Raw genomic sequence first — 12,738 nt, 5'->3', positions numbered from 1 at the left:
CTCCCCGTGACCCGAGAAGTTCGGATAAGCGGTAGAAAATGAATGAATGAATGAATTCAAGTTTATTTGTATAGCTCTTTTTACAATTGACATTGTCTCAAAGCGGGGGGCACGGTGGCTTAGTGGGTAGCACGTTCGCCTCACACCTCCAGGGTCGGGGTTCGATTCCCGCCTCCGCCTTGTGTGTGCGGAGTTTGCATGTTCTCCCCGTGCCTCGGGGGTTTCCTCCGGGTACTCCGGTTTCCTCCCCCAGTCCAAAGACATGCATGGTAGGTTAATTGGCATCTCTGGAAAGTTGTCCGTAGTGTGTGAATGCGTGAGTGAATGAGAGTGTGTGTGTGCCCTGCGATGGGTTGGCACTCCGTCCAGGGTCTATCCTGCCTTGATGCCCGATGACGCCTGAGATAGGCACAGGCTCCCCGTGACCCGAGAAGTTCGGATAAAGCGGTAGAAAATGAATGAATGAATGAATTGTCTCAAAGCAGCTTTACAGAACATAAACATAGAACAAAGGTTAATATAAAGAATAATACTAAAGTACTAATACTAATAATAAAGATTAATAGAATACACAATTCAAGATTAATATTAGATATATTTAAATTTGTATGTATTTATCCCCAATGAGTATGTATGAGGTGACTCAGGCAGCAGTGGCAAGGAAAAACTCCCTAGAATGGAAGGAAGAAACCTTGAGAGGAACCAGACTCAAAATGGATCCCATCCTCATATGGGTGACACTGCAGGGTGTGATTATAAATATACAGTTTGACAAATGTTGCATTTACACATATTGTATATTGTGTGAATGTGAATCAAAAGTTTGTTTCCAGATAAATAAATTATTATTCTAAAGTTTCATGATGAGGCACTGATGTTCTTTTTTGTCTGCACCTGTCATTCTGGGTCATTCTGGGTGATGACTTTAGTTTAGTTTATGCAAGGATTTATACATAACTATGCAAGAAGAAAGAGTCCCAATGTTACAGTGGATAAAGAAGTCTGTAAAAAATAATAGTTATTTTTGTTTAAAAAAATGCGACTTTGCAATATCCTCCTTATTTTTAGCGTTCTGTGTTTGAATGTGTTATGTAAGACTTCCAGTCTTCAGCTTGCCAGTTTCAGTTATTTTTACTAGCTAGCTTGTATTCCTCAAGGCAAATATTGCCACTGCAATTTGTACACAGTAAATGCAACAGAAAATGTAATGAAAAAACATGGAAATGTACTTAGTTTCAAAAGTTAGTATAAAAAAGTTTAAGTACTGTTATTGAGTTATTGTGTCTTTTGGTGTCTGATACAGTGGGTTGATGAGCAACAATGAAATTCTGTATTTAATCAGTGACTCAGTTAACTGTTGAATATTTACATTTCCAGCATTTAGCAGACTACCTTATCCAGAGCGACTTACATTTTATCTAATTTTATACAACTGAGCAGTCAATGGTTAAGGGCCTTGGCCAGGGGCCCAGCAGTGGCAGCCTCGTAAAAGTGGGAATCAAACTCACAACCTTCCAATTGGTAGACTAGCACCTTAAGCATTAGGCTACCACATCCCACACTGTCACTGATATAGTGTATAAAGTTACACTACAACAGTGTCACTTCCTGTGTGTGGCCTTCTACAGACGTATAAAGTTCAGCACATACAGCACTATTATACAGAATCGTCACAGAGCTGTGTTCAGAAATGGCTCAACTATACAACTTACTGTACATAGTGAGATACACACCACTGGTTCTCACTCTGGTTACAAGTCAACTTTCATCAATTTATCAACTATTATTACAATGATATTTAATCAGTAAATTAAATGCATTAAGTAATAACTATGTTTGTATTCATCTAGTAATTTTATCATATACTTTTTCACAACAGGCAATTTTGCAGATAAAATTTGGCCAAAGTTTAAAGTAAATGTGCACGGAGCAAAAGAAGTGCAGCAAATTCAAGTGAGCAATAGGCAAACTTGTGTCAGAGATTCAAGCCTCAGTTGGGTTTAAAGGGGTACACAGTGAAGGTGTACACAGGAGTGTGGCACAGGCTCAGCAAGCTGTCCGGGCATTGTTCAGTTTGCGTATCGTCAAAAAGGCTCCACGGACGATGCCATTGCCACAGCTCTTCATTTAGCCCTTAACCACCTGGACAATAAAGACACTTATGTACGAATGCTGTCCATAGACTTTAGTTCAGCATTCAATACAATCATCCCTCAGCACCTGATTGGGAAGCTGAGCCTGCTGGGACTAAACACTTCCCTCTGCAACTGGATCATGGACTTCCTGACTGGGAGACCTCAGTCAGTCCGGATCGGGAACATCATCTCCAGCACCACCGCACTAAGCACTGGAGCCCCTCAGGGCTGCATGCTCAGTCCACTGCTGTTCACCTTGCTGACTCACGACTGAACCATATTATCAAGTTCGCCGATGACACGACTGTGGTGGGTCTCATCAGCAAGAACGACGAGTCAGCATAAAGGAGAGAGGAGGTGCAACAGCTAACTGCCTGGTGTAGAGCCAACAACCTGTCTCTGAATGTTGATAAAACTAAAGAGATGGTTGTTGACTTCAGAATAGCACAGAGCAACCACTCTCTGCTGAACATCGACGGATCATCTGTAGAGATCGTCAAGAGCACCAGATTTCTTGGTGTTCTAGCGGAGAACTTCACCTGGTCACTCAACACCAGCTCCATCACCAAGAAAGCCCAGCAGCATCACTACAGGCACATCTGCCTCCCCCCATCCTGACTACTTTTTACAGAGGGACCATTGCTGCATCACTGCATCACTGTCTGGTTTGGGAACTGCACCATCTCGGATCGCAAGACCCTGCAGTGGATAGTGAGGACAGCGGAGAAGATCATTGGAGTCTCTCTTCCCTCTATCATTTACATTTACAGCATTTGGCAGACACCCTTATCCAGAGTGACGTACATAAGAGCTTAAATCTCTAACATTGAATACCTTAATGCTGGCTCACTAGGTTACATACTTAAGATACCAGTACCATGAGTTTAAGTAAGAAAAACATTTGTTCAAACTAACAATGAAAAAGTGTCAAAGGTTGTATGTGTTTTTTTTGTTTGTTTCCTGAATAAGTATGTCTTTAACCGCCGCTTGAAAATAGCCAGTGACTCAGCTGTCCGGACCTTTAGGGGAAGTTCATTCCACCACCTTGGTGCCAGAACAGAGAAGAGTCTTGTAGTATACTTGCCTCTTACCCTGAGAGATGGTGGAACCAGTCGAACAGTGCTGGTAGATCAGAGGGTGCGGGGTGCAGTGCGAGGAGTGACGAGGGCTTTGAGGTAAGAGGGAGCTGGTCCATTTTTTGCTTTGTAGGCCAGCATCAGTGTTTTGAATCTGATGCGTGCAGCTACCGGAAGCCAGTGGAGGGATCGTAGCAGCGGGGTGGTATGCGATAACTTTGGCAGGTTGAAAACAAGCCGGGCAGCTGCATTTTGGATCATTTGCAGAGGACGGATTGCGTTCATAGGTAGACCTGCCAGTATTGCATTGCAGTAATCCAGTCTAGAAATGACAAGAGACTGAACAAGTACCTGAGCAGCCTGTGTGGACAAAAATGGCCGAATCCTTCTAATGTTGTACAGAAGAAACTGACATGAGCGAGTCACATTAGCAACATGAGAGGAAAAGGACAGTTGATTGTCCATGGTTATCCCAAGGTTGCGAGCTGTGGAGATCAGATCGTTCTGAAAGGATATAGCAAGATCATGACCTGGGGATGAATCACCTGGGATGAACAGCAGTTCAGTTTTGCTAGTGTAACCAGGCAAGTGCCTACCAGTAGGGGGGGTGTGGCAGGCCAATTATTCCAAAGACTTTTTAAGCAGGCACTGAGAAGAGGCTTTGAAGTTTGGGCCTTGTTTTAAAAAGCACATGGGATTTAATGTGGCTTTGTTTGGCTGTGTCTGAATTTGCCCCAGATGAGGTAGGCTGACTGGTTATTTTTATATTGTTTGATTTGGTTATTTATGGATATTTATTTTGAAGTTTTGGGCCTTGTTTTAAAAGGCACATGGGATTTAATGTGGCTTTGTTTGGCTGTGTCTGAATTTGCCCTAGATGAGATGAGATGCAGATGATTTAAGTAATGCTGACTGCATGTTGACAGCTGCTGATTTGAATAAATGCTCAAACATTGACTGTTGGTTATATCTGCTATCTGCCAAAGAAGGTAAATGTGTTAATGTTTAATGTAAATGTTAATTAAATTGAGATTGTGCAGTTGGTACCCGGGGATTTAAATATTTAATGTTTTAATAAAGTATAGGATGTATTGTAAATTTTGTTTTCTTTTGTTCCAGATTTAAGGCAGTTGCTGTTTCTCCTGTATTGTTTTGTTTGGTTCCCTAGCTGGCTGGTCTCAGAGGTGTGTGCTGCATGGTGGCAGCACGTGTATTGTGTGGATTGTTTGTGTACGAGTCCGGTTGGCTGGGGTTTTTGTTTTTTTGTATTTCTTTTTCCTGTTTTTTTTTTATACCTTCCCAGCCTTATGTCGCCAGCTTGATTTATTAGTGCTTGCTTTCCGCATGTGTGTGGGCCTTTTCTTGTGTGGGGTCTATGTTTGCTATGTTTTTCTTGAGGTGGTTATGAGTGAAGGTTTTGATTTGTTAGTTTTATTTAAATTTGTGTTTTTTTGCTTTTCAGTGTGAATTATCAGGGAAATGCCGCCTTGTGCTTTAAGGGCCTCCACATGCTAGGGAACTAGCTAATATAGTTACTGTGAGTTGGCTGTTAACATCTTGGAGAGCTGGGACCAATATTTGAGTTATTTACATAAATTATTTTATGTCTGTGTTTTGTGTATATCCTTTGATGCCCTTTTTCTAAATAAATCTTTGTACCTTGAGTGACTTGAAGTGTTTCTCTTTCTATTAAGTGAAGGAGAGTCCTGGTGGTACACTAGGATTGAGCTTTAACTGATGAGCAGTCCAATCAGAAGCTGTGGCATCTATCATGGACACTTACACCACATGCTGCATCAGAAAAACAAACAGCATTGTGGGTAAACCCACACACCCCTCACACACACACTTTTGCTGTCTGGAAAAAGGTACCAAAGTATTCTGGCCCTCACGACCAGACAGTGTAACAGGTTCTATCCAAAAGCCATCGGACTCCTTAATAACTGAACTGTACTGAGCACAAAACACATCAACTGTATGGACTGCACAGACCCTCACCAAACACACACTTCCAATATGTATCCATCAATCTGTTTACATGCTGTTTTTGCACACTTTTTGTTCTTTGCACATGCTGTCTCACATTTCAGTCGTTTGCTGTTTTGCACAATCCTTTTCAATATCTTAGGTAACTGCTGCTATAACACTGTGTTCATTGTAGTATTTCTGCACACGCAATATTGTTTGAACATACAATATTTACACTGGTCCGCGCAGTTTCTGTTTATTGTCTTTTGTATTGTCTTGTAATTTTTTGTTTGCACTGTCTTTTGTCCTGCACTGTCTTGTCCGCACTGTTTACACCAGTTGCACGGATGCACTTTATGTATCTAGGACTAACTTACTAAGTCCTTAGGACTGTCTTTGTTCTATGTAGCACCATGATTCTGGAGAAACGTTGTCTCATTTCACTGTGTACTGCTATATATGGTTGAAATGACAATAAAAGCTTCTTGATTTGACTTGTTCAGCCAGAGGAATCTGTGGAAAAAGTGACAAGAAGTAGATGAAGGTTTAGTTCCATCTCTGGGCTAGTCCTCTACCTCCCTCTAGCTGCTGAATCTAGCTCTCCACTGTGCTCTTCTCCTGGATGGAGAACTTTTGTACGAACATTTACAGGTGCAGAAAATAGCTGAGATTAAAAGAATAAAAAGGGATTTACACAGCAACTAAAGAATAATCATGGTAATTTCACAAATTAGAATGCAACTACACATTGCATGCACCAGGTGTTGCTGGTGAACACAATGTGTAATTAAATTCATGAACAACCCACAATCCACTTTAATGAATTATCATTTGTCTTGGGGTCACAGCCAGGCTTCTACAAACTGTTGGCTATATAATGTATGTTTTGTATGATTAACCCATACAGACAGGTCCATAGAGATTTGAACATTGACATTGTGTTATTTTTGTCATTTTATTTTATATATATTCTTTAAGTTAATTTATTACTTCTGTCTACTGTGTATGAATAAAAGTAAATGTAAATGTAGGCCATATGGAGAAGGTAAGACACATAGTAAATAAACCACCTAGTTTACTAAACACACACCAAGTGAAAACCACTTCAACCCTTATTCAAACCAGCAAACCTCATGAATACACACCACACAACACACTCCCGAGGATTAATGTCTCACTGGTATCTTTGATATCAAGCTCAGCAGATATTTTTTTATCAGCTTACTGAAATTACATTAGAACATGTTTGTTATCCTATGAAATAAATAACAAAAACGTTTTAGCTGAATATGAGATTAAAGGGCATTCTTTCAGTGAACTGTATAGAATTTCACACTTTTTTATACTCCGCAAAATGACCAGTCTACATATAGAGATAAAGTAAAGTTATTTGAGGACTATTGTAGAATAAACAATCCATAGCAGAAAACAAAAGAGATGATTTTGACCTCAGGAGGATCCACATTCCCACAGTGATCAGTCTGTGTACATCATGGAGGAGCTTCTATGCTCCAGAAAATCCCTTCAGTGTCAGTTTGCTGACAGCAGAGCAAACCTCACCTCTTCTATCATGGTTACATTCAGGGATGTAACAGACAGCACCTTGTTCGGAGTTTCTCTTATTTTAACTGAGGATCCTTACCAGAAACATTACATATAAGAAACCACCCACTTTGTGTAAGTTCCCTCCCATCTTCCTAACAGACTCATTACTCTTCTGCCACCTAGCAGAAGCTATCAAATCAAATTGGGTGAAAGTGGTGGAGATATGTATGTAATACCATGTTGTACAGTCATTCTCCTTTCTCCACAAGATGGCAACATCAGTTAGTTTAAGTACAGTATTAGGTTCCTGCTCACATACCACAATGATGTATTTTTTTTTTATTATGAAAGAACTATAGTCTTACATAGCAGAAACATTCTATTAACATCAAATGAGTCAAATGACAAAAATAGAAAAGAGAGAGAAAAGATGCTGGTTTGTTCTTCACCTCAGTGAAATAACCCCAAACTTACAAACTTTATTTATAATACTTTAATTATTAGATTTATACAGATTAGATATATACAGGTTTCTCATTTGAAGCTGAATGTAAAGTCAGGATGTTTCAGTAAGAATCATTAACATTAGCAACACTGTCATGTGATGTTGTGGGTGGAGCTTCATGACTTTTAATGATGTTAACATCAAGTAAAGAAAGAATTTTCATTCAGCTAAAATCATTCATCATGTTCACTGTTATATTCATATGTCTATGGTTTTCAATAGGTGAGTTAACATTGATTTTATGTTACTACAGACATATTAATTATTAAATTACTTAAGAAGCATCGGATTATATGTGTGTTTCATATAAATTCTGTAGTTTTATTGTGTAAAGTTTAAAAGCATCATGTTCTCTTCTCTATGACAGGTGACTCCATGGCAGATTCAATAGAGACACTTTTCACTCAGAAAGTTGTAGATGAAGGTGAAGATGTTACTCTGTCCTGCAGATATGAAACAAGCTCCACACAAAACTACCTGCAATGCTAGACAATATCCAGAATCTAAACTGGAGTTCTTTCTTTACATTAATACAATTGAAATTCTAAGTCCCAACCCTCCCCTAAGAATGTACTAAAGTTCATGGAGATAAACTAATGGATCTGATCATCTCCTCTGCTGCTGTATCAGACTCTGCTCTATACTGCTGTGCTCTGAGGACCACAGTAACAGAAGATCCAGCTGCACTGTACAAAAACTAACACATGGTTTTGTTCAGTCTACATGTAATTTACGTGTTATTTTGGGGCAATTCTGTCTCACTTACAATTTAAAGTTCTATATTATCTTATAGGTATGTACTGTATTATTAGGAGCAAATTACTTTGTTAGCTGCATTAACCACTTTATCCCGGTCAGAGATTTATAGCTTTTCTTGGGATCACTGTGAATGAGGGAGAAATGTGAGCAAAGTTCCTGTAGAGACAGGAGAGCAAACACCTCTCTCCCATCCTCATCACTAAATTCAGGGAAATATTGAGAGCATCATGTATAACTATACTGCTGTTTAATATTAAACTGCAGTTTCAGAGCAGAAGACAATGAAAGATAATGAAAACCACTGGAAACATTATCAGAGTCTATCTAACCACCACTGAGGGTCATTACCAGAAATATACAAGTATAAACCAACAACTTTGTTGATGTTGCCTCCCAACTTCTACTAGACACTTTACTCAGACAGTCAGGTTCAGTAACTGAACAAAATAAACAAAACACCATTTAATCAGCTTAATCAGTTAGATATGTGATTTTACATTCAATAATACCCTGTAATCTATCAAATCGATTACAGGGTATTATTATTGAATAATAATAATAATAATAATAATAATAATAATAATAATAATAATAATTATTCAATAATAATACCCTGTAATCGATTTGATAGAACTTTTGTGTAAAATAAGTAGTATCACCTGTTAAGATGTCCAGCAATGTTTACAGTGTTAGAAGTCTTATTAAATATCTACCATTCTTCTGCACGAAGTGTTTTCTGTAGTGTTAGTTGTATCATTTTTATAATAAAGAAATACACTGATGATACTATTCCATATTCCTGATAATCAGTACAATAAAGATTAAAGGCTCAACTCAGTCCTCATAGCAGAAGTTTACAATATGCCAACACTCTATTGTGGGAACCTTTTTGAGTGTCTGTCATTCCTGGTCCCATTAAAGATATCAGTTTCCTTAATCGTGAGCTGGTTATTTTGTGAAAACTAACCCTAGTCTGGCTCTTAACACTGTACATCGGGTAATTATTTTCATGTTTAAACTATTTAACTATTTTTTTTTTTACAGCTGTAATCAGTTTCTGCATAACAAGTGATATTACAAGCAAATATGACCAGGTCAAGTGTGTGATCATGAGAGTTTACATGTTGCAGAAGGTTAAAGATTTCCAGTATTAACCACCAGAAGTTTGGTGGTTTTAGCAGAAACTTAATTGGCAGGGGCAATACTATGATCAAGGATGTGGTTTGCCCAAAGTGATACAGAAAATGTAAATAATTCATTGGCTAAATGTTATTAGGTTAAAGTTATAGTGCACTAAACTGTCTTGACTTCTTGACTTGAGTAAAGTGATGCTGGTGATGTAAACACATGGAAAAAATTGTTGGTATGCTTCCATTCAAGTAAGAAAAATGAATAATGGTCACTGAAATAATTTGAAAGTGACCAAAGTAACAATAAAAATATTAAAATTAAAAAAATTGTAAAAATTGATTAATGAAACTCAGACATTGCTTTTGAATTGTGGTTCAACAGAAGCATTGTTTAATAAACAAGTTAAGTTAATGAAACTGGCCTGAACAAAACTGATGGGTTCCCTAGAAAAGATAAAAATAATTTGACCATATTAAGTTAGGAGAACCATCATTTTTCATTTCAAAAACAATTTTATGTAATTTCTTTTTATTATTACTTTTGTCACTTGTACCAACAATTTTGTCCGTGTTTACATCACCAGCATCACTTTACTCAAGTCAAGAAGTCAAGTCAGTTTAGTGCACTATAACTCCTTTTCCAGATCAGTGGAACCTTTAATTTTGTCTATGGGTGTATCTCCTCTGCTGCAGTTTTAGACTGTGCACTGTATGTTGAATGTAAATTTATTTAGACTGTGCACTGTATGTTGAATGTAAATTTATTTTTACTTCACTACATTCATTTGTGTTGCTTCATTAATGTTAAACGGTAATAAATATTATGTAGTTTTAATCATGATGATAATCATGAAGTTAGAAAAAAAAACTACCAAATTTAATAGAATTAAAAGTAAACAATTCTAAACAAATATTCCTTAGATTAATTAAAATTCCATAAATAAAAAAAAATAAAAAAAAGATATCAGTTTCCTTAATTATTATTTCATTGTTAAGCTACAACCTACTGTATTCATGCTCTATTTTTCAGTGTATTTTCATGATCTAAAAGGCAGACAGGAGATATTACAGTCTGTAACCTACTGTGGAAGCTTTGTGATAGTTTTAACTGAAATTAAAAATCTCTTGATTAACAAACTTTTTCTGATCATGTTACGTGCTGTTTGTCCATTCTGTTTTTTTTGTTCTTTCCCTCTCTCTCCCATTTCTCCGCTATCCGTCTCCTCAGATCCCTGCCATTCGACACCTTAACTGTCAATCTTGATTATCCTGTGTGACGTCACTCGTCGATCCACAAATCAACACACGATCCTGCCTATTTAAACCCGCCACCATTCATTCATGGAGTTCGCTTGTGTTTCTTTTGAACTTGAACCATGTTTGATAACCTTGAATAGAGAGAGAGAGAGAGAGAGAGAGAGAGAGAGAGAGAGAGAGAGAGAGAGAGAGACTGTGTTCTGTGAAAGCACTTTTAAACCAAATGTACAGTTTTTGTCATGCCAATAAAAAGAGCAGGTCCTGACCTCTCTGAGGCCCTAAGCAAAATTCTGCTAAGGGGCCCTTGATCCTTGATGGTTATCATTTACTGAGGGATGTGTATTCATATTGACCTGGCATTATGCCCATTCCAATGTAGATCCATTGGTTTCCATATTGCATTAATGTTGTTGTAATTGTGATTGAGAGACTATAAACATTGTCTTTAGGTGTGCTATCACACTACTTTTTGTACTGGTCCCCACACAGATGTTGCTGCTGGAAATCTCGCGTGTCATTTCGTGCATGATTGCATGCGCATATGAACGCATGTTCACGCGCGGTGCGGTTATCGAGCTGCCATTTATAAACATTGTTGCCCTTGGGCGTTTATTCGCGCGAATGTTCACGCAATAAATTGTTGTGTGACAGACAGAGATGCACTGGCAGCACTGCACAGCTAATTTAGCTATTCAGATAGAGATTAGAGACAGAATCACATCAACTTAACTTTACTGTTATTTGCTCTTGCTGTCATCAAACCTGAAGAGAACACAAGTTTACCTGATTGCTGTTCTCGCATTTCACTCTTTTTTTTTTTGCTCTTTTCATGGCCAGATGGATAGCTTCACTTCATATTGTCAGCTACACAGTCAACATTAACATGCACTGTAAAATGAGGCAGGAGAGGTGCGGCCTTGCGTAATTTTAGCGGGCCCCTACGCAACTTGCGTAGTGAGCGTTTAGGGCCAATCGGCTCTGCCAATAAAGCACACTTGAGAGAGAGAGAGAGAGAGAGAGAGAGAGAGAGAGAGAGAGAGAGAGAGAGAGAGAGAGAGAGAGAGAGAGAGAGAGACGGTGTTCCTATTTTGACAATAATAAAATAACAGCAGCATTTTTAAACCACTTAATTATTCTAATAATTAAAACTGAAACAATTGATTAAATTAAAAGTGGGCTTTAACCTTGGCTGATGGCTACATCTTGGACAGAGGATCTGACACTGTCATGCTTTGCACGAAAATGCCTCAACATGGATGATGTAGTATTATTATAGGCCAGCTGCTGGGAGCAAATCATACACTGGACCTAAAACAGATTAAGGATAGACCTTGTCTCAAAAGTACAACATGTGAACCATTTATAAAAAGATCATAGTATTAAGCAGTGCACAAAAGGATTTACTTGCAATCCCATAGTTTTCAACTTATTACTACTATCCAAAAAAAAAAAAAATATATATATATATATATATATATATATATATATGACAAAATATACGACATGAAATGTTACATTGAATTGCATAATTTCCCAATGATGAGTGAGATTTAAGTTCTAAATATAGGCTTCACAACAAAACCATATATATATCCACCTTATTAGGCGAAATCATTGAAAGTGTTCCCACATTTCAGAACACGATCATATTGTAACAGGCTCCATTAACAACTCGCAACAATAAGCTCTCCTAAACTCCCTATACAGTAATAGATTCTGTGTAACGCAATACTCCAATACAACACAGGAGGACGTGCTGCGTGTCGCGCACGATTTTAAACCTTTGAATCAGATAACGAAGCAGTCACGTGTGTGAAACGAAGCTTCGGATGTCATTGATCATGTGATTTTGCCAGAACGAATCAAGCTTCAGTGAAAATCGGTTTATTTTTTTTGACACACGCCTCGGAGCTTCGGTGTCACTGGTAACATCACTAGTTTTACATGTGTTGTGAAAAATCTTAGTAGAAATAATTAAAGGATTATTCCTTACAATACTATAACCAAAGTAAAGTATTAAGCCTTGCAAAATATTACAATTGGTGTCATAAGGCGATGTTGTAGGCCAGATGTAAACAAGAAAAGATGTTTATTGGAATCATAAACTTAGTAAAAGTAACCAGACTCGGTGCTGTCAGGCCTAGTCAGTCTGAGCTCTCTGATCAACAATGTGTGAGGAAGTGAAAATCAAAAGTTCAGCTGAAACAGGCCTCATGAAGGGAGTAGGGCGAGACAAGGGCGAGACACAAAAGACAATAAACAGAAACAGAAACAGTGCCGACTGACCAGTGTATATACTGTATGTGAATACTGATTGATCAAACAATATTTCGTGCAGCAACATTAGAATGAACACTGTTTCT

The 12,738-nt window shown here is 38.0% G+C and overlaps 1 long non-coding RNA gene across 1 annotated transcript; it reads left to right on the top strand.

Moving 5' to 3' along the window:
• Positions 1-3,915: 3,915 nt before the first annotated feature.
• Positions 3,916-4,875, top strand: LOC113633892. Its single transcript, XR_003438406.2, has 3 exons — positions 3,916-3,954; positions 4,089-4,200; positions 4,331-4,875. It is a non-coding gene; the product is annotated as an uncharacterized LOC113633892 (long non-coding RNA).
• Positions 4,876-12,738: the final 7,863 nt, after the last annotated feature.

Source organism: Tachysurus fulvidraco, chromosome 1 (genome assembly GCF_022655615.1).
Source record: "Tachysurus fulvidraco isolate hzauxx_2018 chromosome 1, HZAU_PFXX_2.0, whole genome shotgun sequence".
Classification (NCBI taxonomy): domain Eukaryota; kingdom Metazoa; phylum Chordata; class Actinopteri; order Siluriformes; family Bagridae; genus Tachysurus; species Tachysurus fulvidraco.
This window is presented reverse-complemented; position numbering and strand designations above follow the sequence as displayed.